The sequence below is a fragment of the Saccopteryx leptura genome, chromosome 7 (assembly GCF_036850995.1).
Source record: "Saccopteryx leptura isolate mSacLep1 chromosome 7, mSacLep1_pri_phased_curated, whole genome shotgun sequence".
Taxonomy (NCBI): domain Eukaryota; kingdom Metazoa; phylum Chordata; class Mammalia; order Chiroptera; family Emballonuridae; genus Saccopteryx; species Saccopteryx leptura.
In genome coordinates this window covers 52,054,408-52,062,352 of record NC_089509.1, presented here as the reverse complement: position 1 = coordinate 52,062,352, position 7,945 = coordinate 52,054,408, and positions in this window count along the sequence as shown.

The following is a 7,945-nucleotide window of genomic DNA, read 5'->3' as shown; positions in this document are numbered from 1 at the left end:
AAATTCCTAGAAACTAATGATAACGAGCATACAACAACTCAAAATTTATGGGACACAGCAAAAGCAGTACTGAGAGGGAAGTTCATAGCACTACAGGCACACTTTAAGAAGCTAGAAAAAGCTCAAATAAACAACTTAACCTTGCATCTAAAAGAACTAGAAAAAGAACAGCAAGTAAAGCCTAAATGTAGTAGAAGGAAGGAAATAATAAAGATCAGAGCAGAAATAAATGACATAGAGACTAAAGAAACAATACAGAGGATCAATGAAACTAGGAGCTGGTTTTTTGAAAAGGTAAACAAGATTGATGAACCTTTAACTAGACTCACCAAGAAAAAAAGAGAGAGGACTCAAATAAATAAAATTACAAATGAGAGGGGAGAAATAACAACTGACACAACAGAAATACAAAGGATTGTAAGAAAATACTATGAAGAACTGTATGCCAAAAAACTAGACAACCTAAATGAAATGGACAAATTCCCTGAAACATACAATCTTCCAAAATTCAGTCTGGAAGAATCAGAAAACCTAAACAGACCGATTACACCAAATGAGATCGAAATAGTTATCAAAAAACTCCCAACAAAGAAAAGTCCTGGGCCAGATGGCTTCACAAGTGAATTCTACCAAATATTCAAAGAAGAACTAACTCCTATCCTTCTCAAGCTATTTCAAAAAATTCAAGAGTTAGGAAGACTTCCAAGCTCCTTTCATGAGGCGAGCATAATTCTGATTCCAAAACCAGGCAAAGACAACACAAAAAAGAAAATTATAGGCCAATATCCCTGATCAATATAGATGCTAAAATCCTCAACAAAATATTAGCAAACCGGATCCAACAATATATGGAAAATATCCTACACCATGATCAAGTGGGATTTATTCTTGGGAGGCAAGGCTGGTACAATATCCGCAAATTGATCAACGTTATTCATCACATAAACGAAAGGAAGGAGAAAAACCACATGATAATTTCAATAGATACAGAAAAAGCATTTGATAAAATCCAGCACCCATTCATGATCAAAACTCTCAGCAAAGTGGGAATACAGGGAACATAAACTCAACATGATAAAAGCCATCTATGAGAAACCCATAGCCAACTTCATACTCAATGGGCAAAAATTAAAAGCAATCCCCTTAAGATCAGGAACAAGGCAGGGGTGCCCCCTTTCACTGCTCTTATACAACATAGTCCTGGAAGTCCTAGCCACAGCAATCAGACAAGAAGAAGAAATACAAGGCATTCAAGTCGGAAAAGAAGAAGTAAAGCTATCATTATTTGCAGATGATATGATATTGTATATAGAAAATCCTAAAGTCTCAGTCAAAAAACTACTGGACCTGATAAATGAATTCAGCAAGGTGGCAGGATATAAAATTAATACTCAGAAATCAGAGGCATTTTTATACACCAACAATGAACAATCAGAAAGAGAAATTAAGGAAACAATCCCCTTCACTATTGCAACCACAAAAATAAAGTACCTAGGAGTACATTTAACCAAGGAGACTAAAGACTTGTACTCGGAAAATTATAAAACACTGATAAAAGAAATCAAGGAAGATACAAACAAGTGGAAGCATATACCATGCTCATGGTTAGGAAGAATAAACATCATTAAAATGTCTATATTACCCAAAGTAATTTATAAATTCAATGCAATACCAATTAAAATACCAGTGACATACTTTAAAGATATAGATCACATATTCCAAAAATTTATATGGAACCAAAAGAGAACATGAATAGCCTCAGCAATCTTAGAAAAGAAGAATAAAGTGGGAGGTATCACACTTCCTGATATCAAGCTATACTACAAGGCCATTGTACTCAAAACAGCCTGGTACTGGCATAAGAACAGGCACATAGATCAATGGAACAGAACAGGGAACCCAGAAATAAACCCACAGCTCTATGGACAACTGATATTTGACAAAGGAGGTAAGGAAATACAATGGAGTGAAGACAGCCTCTTCAACAAATGGTGTTGGGAAAATTGGACAACAACCTGCAAAAAAATGAAACTAGACCACCAACTTACACCATTAAAAAAAATAAACTCAAAATGGATAAAAGACTTAAATGTAAGGCGTGAAACCATAAGCATCTTAGAAGAAAACATAGGCAGTAAGCTCTCTGACATCTCTTGCAGCGATATATTTGCTGATTTATCTCCACGGGCAAGTGAAATAAAAGACAGGATAAACAAATGGGACTATATCAAATTAAAAAGCTTTTGCACGGCCAAAGACAATAAGAACAAAATAAAAAGACAAAGTACACAATGGGGGAACATATTTGACAGTATGTCTGATAAGGGGTTAATAACCAAAATTTATAAAGAACTTGTAAATCTCAACACCAGAAAGACAAACAATCCAATCAAAAAATGGGCAAAAGAAATGAATAGACACTTCTCCAAAGAGGATATACAGATGGCCAATAGGCATATGAAAAAATGCTCAACATCATTAATCATAAGAGAAATGCAAATTAAAACCACAATGAGATGTCACCTCACACCAGCCAGAATGGCGCTCATCAACAAAACAACACAGAATAAGTGCTGGCGAGGATGTGGAGAAAAGGGAACCCTCCTGCATTGCTGGTGGGAATGCAGACTTGTGCAGCCTCTTTGGAAAACAATATGGAGATTCCTCAAGAAATTAAAAATCGAACTGCCTTTTGACCCAGCCATCCCACTTTTAGGAATATACCCCAAGGACACCATAGAAGGGTTCCAGAAGGAGAAATGCACCCCCATGTTTGTGGCAGCATTGTTCACAATAGCGAAGATCTGGAAACAGCCCAAATGTCCATCAGAAGACGAGTGGATTAAAAAGCTTTGGTACATATATACTATGGAATACTACTCAGCTATAAGAAATGATGACATTGGATCATTTACAATAACATGGATGGACCTTGATAACATTATACGGAGTGAAATAAGTAAATCAGAAAAAACTAAGAACTATATGAACCAATGCATAGATGGGACATAAAAATGAGACATAGAGACATGGACAAGAATGTGATGGTAACAGGGCATGGGGTGGAGGGGTGGGGAAGGGGTGAGGAAGGAGAGGGAGGGAGTGGGGGGGAGGGTAGGGGCACAAAGAAAACCAGATAGAAGGTGACGGAGGACGATTTGACTTTGAGTGAGGGGTATGCAGCATAATCAAAGGTCAAAATAATCTGGAGATGTTTTCTCGGAACATATGTACCCTGATTTATCAATGTCACTGCATTAAAATTAATAAAAATAAGATTTAAAAAAAATTAAGAATAGAACTACCATATGACCTAGCAATTCCTCTACTGGGTATATACCCCCAAAACTCAAAAACATTGGTACATAAAGACACATGGAGCTCCATGTTCATTGCAGTATTGTTCACAATGACCAGGACATAAAAACAACCAAAAAGCCCTTCAATAGATGATTGGATAAAGAAGATGTGGTACATATCATATATACAATGGAATACTACGTACTCATAAGAAATGATAACATTGGATCATTTACGATCCAATATTGGATCCATAACATTGGATGGACCTTGATAACATTATTGGGAGTGAAATAAGTAAATCAGAAAAAACTCAGAACTGTATCATTTCATACATAGGTGGGACACAAAGTTGAGACTCATGGACATAAATAAGAATGCAGTGGTTACCAGGGGGAGGGGGAGGGAGGAGAAGGAGAAAGTAGGGGAGGGAAGGGGCATAAAGAAAACCAAATAAAGGGTGATGGAGGGCAATTTGACTTTGGGTGATGGGTATACAACATAATCAAATGTCAAAATGATCTGGAGATATTTTTTCTGAATCTATGTACTCTAATTGATCAATGTCATGTTAAAATTAATGTCTAAATTAAATTAAAAATAAAAAAATAAAAGCTCCCTAATTACTTAATTTGGCTTCATGATTGTGTGGCAAGATGTTTGTTTCTCACTGTTTCATTACAATAAGGTTACTATAAATCCTAAGAAAATTAGTGATAACTTCTGAACAATGGAGGAAATTTTGATACAGGTTTATCTGTTTCAAAATAAGGGCATAAGATCTAAATAAAGGAGATAGTGAGTAGCGTGGACAGGCTGCAGTTATCTCCAAACATGGACACAGAAGTAGGGGAATAGTGTAATAGCTGTGGTCCTCACTCAAATAACTTTTACCAGGACAAGGTACAGCTCTCCCAGCTGTTGTCAATGCTGATATAAAAAACTGACATAGCTTTCTCCTTTTCTGAAGAATTGCCCAAGTCTAGCAGGAGTGTCTTCCTCATATGGAAATGCATGACAAGTCCTACCGTCTCTCTCAAGGGAATATCTGATGCCTCAAAGTCTGCTTTAAGGGAACTCACCCTGTGGTTGTCAGTGTGGAGAATGGTCAGCATTTATATCAAATTTCCTCCTTCTTTTCCGTTTTATGGCATAGGACAGAAATTTACTAATATAAAAATCTTTTTTGAGTCCTTTAATTTCTCTTAATAAAACCACCCTGAAAATTTATCAATTCTGTTTCTTCTTTTCTCAGACAGTCCATTGTTGAGAACAGCAAAAGAAGAGTAGATGGCAGGGAAAAGTAGTATAAGTTCTGACAAGTTTTCAAGTTAGTTCTTTATGGAAGTTCTGTTTTAGAATAATGTTAGTATAGTTAGACATAAATTCCTAACAAGATCAAATTGACATTTTAAGCAATTCTTATGGAGGGCTATGTATGATGGAATTTTTAAAACCACTGCATTTGAATGATAAATGAGTATTTATGTCTAAATTAACACACCCATGAGTATATTAAGTGATAACTAAAGTTCTCATCTAAAATATATATGATCATTTAAAAAATAAATACAAATAAATTCCTCTTTTTTGAGTGTCTTAATTCTAACCACTGCAAATCCAGTCTTCAATAACAGTTCATTCATTTACTTGTTCTTTCAGTCTTTCAGCAAATATATTTGAGGAAATAGCATAAACCAAACACTGAAACGCACTAAGATACAATGGTGAATAATTTATTCACCTACAGCTAGTCAATAATATAAACTAGACATGATTAGGGGTTGTAACATTATGATGTGGAAGTGGTGAGAGCTATAAAGGAAGGAAATGTCAAGAGAATACAAAGGAAACCCATTTAACTAGAATTCAGATCAGAACTGCTTCTTGGAAGAAGTTATACTTAAAAAAAAAAATCAATAGGCCTGACCAGGCAGTGGCGCAGTGGATAGAGCATCGGACTGGGATGCGGAAGACCCAGGTTCGAGACCCCAAAGTCACCAGCTTGAGCCCAAGGTCGCTGCCTCCAGCAAGGGGTTACTCAGTCTGCTGAAAGCCCATGGTCAAGGCACATATGAGAAAGCAATCAATGAACAACTAAGGTATTGCAACGCGCAATGAAAAAACTAATGATTGATGCTTCTCATTTCTCCGTTCCTGTCTGTCTGTCCCTGGCTATCCCTCTCTCTCTCTGTCTCTGAAAAAAAAAATCAATAGAATGAGGGGGAGGAGAGCTCAGAGGAAAAGACAAATACCAAGGTCAAAGGCAGAGTGCTATATAGTTGAAGAACTAAAATTAGGTCAGACTAAATAAAGGATAGCATATAAAGGGAAGAAGCCATACAGACTGAAGCTGAAATGCTAAATTGTCCATGGGCGAGTTTTGTGTCAAGATTGGGTTCTCTGGGAAATAGACTTAGGTTAAAGATTTTGTGCAGGAAGTTTATTGGAGAGAGCTTTCAATATCAACTCTTGAGTGGCAGTGAAGGCAGCCTGTAGGAAAAAGCTATGAAAATATGCAAAGTTAGAATAACAATTAGAGACAGAGAGGTGTACTAGGATTAAAGCCCTGTAGGACGAGAGTCCAGGGCCTCTGATCCCATACTAGAAACATCAAAACAGCAAGATAAGATTTAGCAACACAGCCTGACCTGTGGTGGCACAGTGGATAAAGCGTCAACCTGAAAATGCTGAGGTCGCCGGTTCGAAACCCTGGGCTTGCCTGGTCAAGGCACATATGGGAGTTGATGCTTCCAGCTCCTCCCCCCTTTTCTCTCTGTCTCTGCTCTCTGTCTCTCCCTCTCCTCTCTCTAAAAAAATGAATAAATAAAAAATTAAAAAAGAAAAGATTTAGCAACACAGAAAATGTTGAGGCTCCCAGAACAGAGATGAGAAGTCAGCATTTTCTTTTTCCTTTACTTAACTCCCTGAAAACTTCTTCTTCCTGTTTCTTTGAGTTATTTGTACTTGCTAATAAATATCTGAGTAGGGCTGGGGATGGGGCTTCAGTCCTTTGGTCTGCTGACCAGGACTGTTGCCTCCCGTCAGCCACTTGGAGCATTTTATTTGGTCTTCAATTAGTTCACTGTCACCGTGGCAAGTGGTGTTCTGTGTGAGGAATGGGAATCAAACAACAGGTTTGCTACTCTGATTAGTTCATTGTTGCTATGACAAGCGGGTCCCCACATGAGGATCCAGTAATAAATGACCTCCCAAAACCTGACAAAGGAAAAGGATCTGCTCCTTCCATTTGGTAAGGGACACAAGAAGCAAGGGGAAAGCCCTTAAATGTTCCGGTGAGATCATTTTTAAGAAACAAGCCAGGGCATTTCCCTTTCCCCTCATCTCTCCTTCCTCGTGAGGAATTCCCTTTCCCCTGAGCAGCAGAGTCTCAAGTTACAGCCATGGGGACTCCTCCGAACTGCAGGGTGTCAGATTGAAATTTAACTGCCCTCCTTCTCACTATCCAACAACAATGTCCTTGATTTCTGAAGGAAGGAAGTTTAGACTTAGAAGATTGGGAAAGCACTTTTACCAAGGGAATGATTAAAACAATTGGGATGGGATATGAAATGATTCCTTGGGATTGGAAAGAGTTGTAAAAACTGCTCTCACCACCTAGCCTGAACCTCAGACCAGCCCCTCCTTCTAGATATTTCACCAACCCTAGTCAGCAGGAAGTAAGGACAGAAGATAGACCTTCACCCCTTTTCCTTAAAAACCAAAAGGCTGGAATGTTAGGTTTGGGTTCAGGGTTCCTTTAAACTCAAATTCCCCTCACTCACCTCCTATTAAGTAGGGGTCATGCCAGGATCTCAATGTAAAGGAGGGGAAAAGGGGCACTTTTTAAAATCCAGGCAGCTCAGTAGCCCTTCCCCTCCTCTCATTTTAGTCATCCTGGAATTCTGCCAAGGATGAATAAGGAGTCTTGCTTTCTCTGCAACCATTAGTAATACTGTAAAATATAAAGTTATTTTCCCATATTTTTTAACCAGGTGATCTAGAAATACATTTGTTATTACTACTAGTTTGATTTAATTAATGTCTTTTGAAGTTCTTAATAGAAAATATATGTTTGTTTTGCCTGGGTTTACAAAAGGTTACTGTTATCTCTGTTGTATCTTCTAAAAATATTTTGCCAATGAAAGAACCTGTTGCTAAAGGTCATGAAATATGTTCCTAAAAGTATAATTTAAATTGCTAATTACTAACTTAGTCCTCACTGAAAGTTAAGGTTTTTAGAAATTAGGAATTCTGATTAATTAGAAGGAAATTAAATAGTTTTAATAATAAAAGTATAAGGTATAAAGGTACTTTTGAAAGGAAAAAAGAAAGTAAGTAAGTTCGGAAAGCTAGTCATTTCTGAATGGATAAGAAAGGTTATGAAAGTTGCAGAAAGAACATTTATGTAAGTTGCAGAAGGTTTGTGCAGGATGTAAAGGTTTGTGCAGAGGGAAGAAACAAAAAGAGAAGAAACTGAAAAAGTATACAAAGATGAGAAAAGGAGAGGAAGGATTTTTTAAAATGGGTTGTCTGAAAAGAAAAGAAAAGAAAAGAAAAGAAAAGAAAAGAAAAGAAAGGAAAAGAAAAGAAAAAGGAACATTATAACATGCTTAGGGACCTCAGGAGCCTGAGAAATTCACCC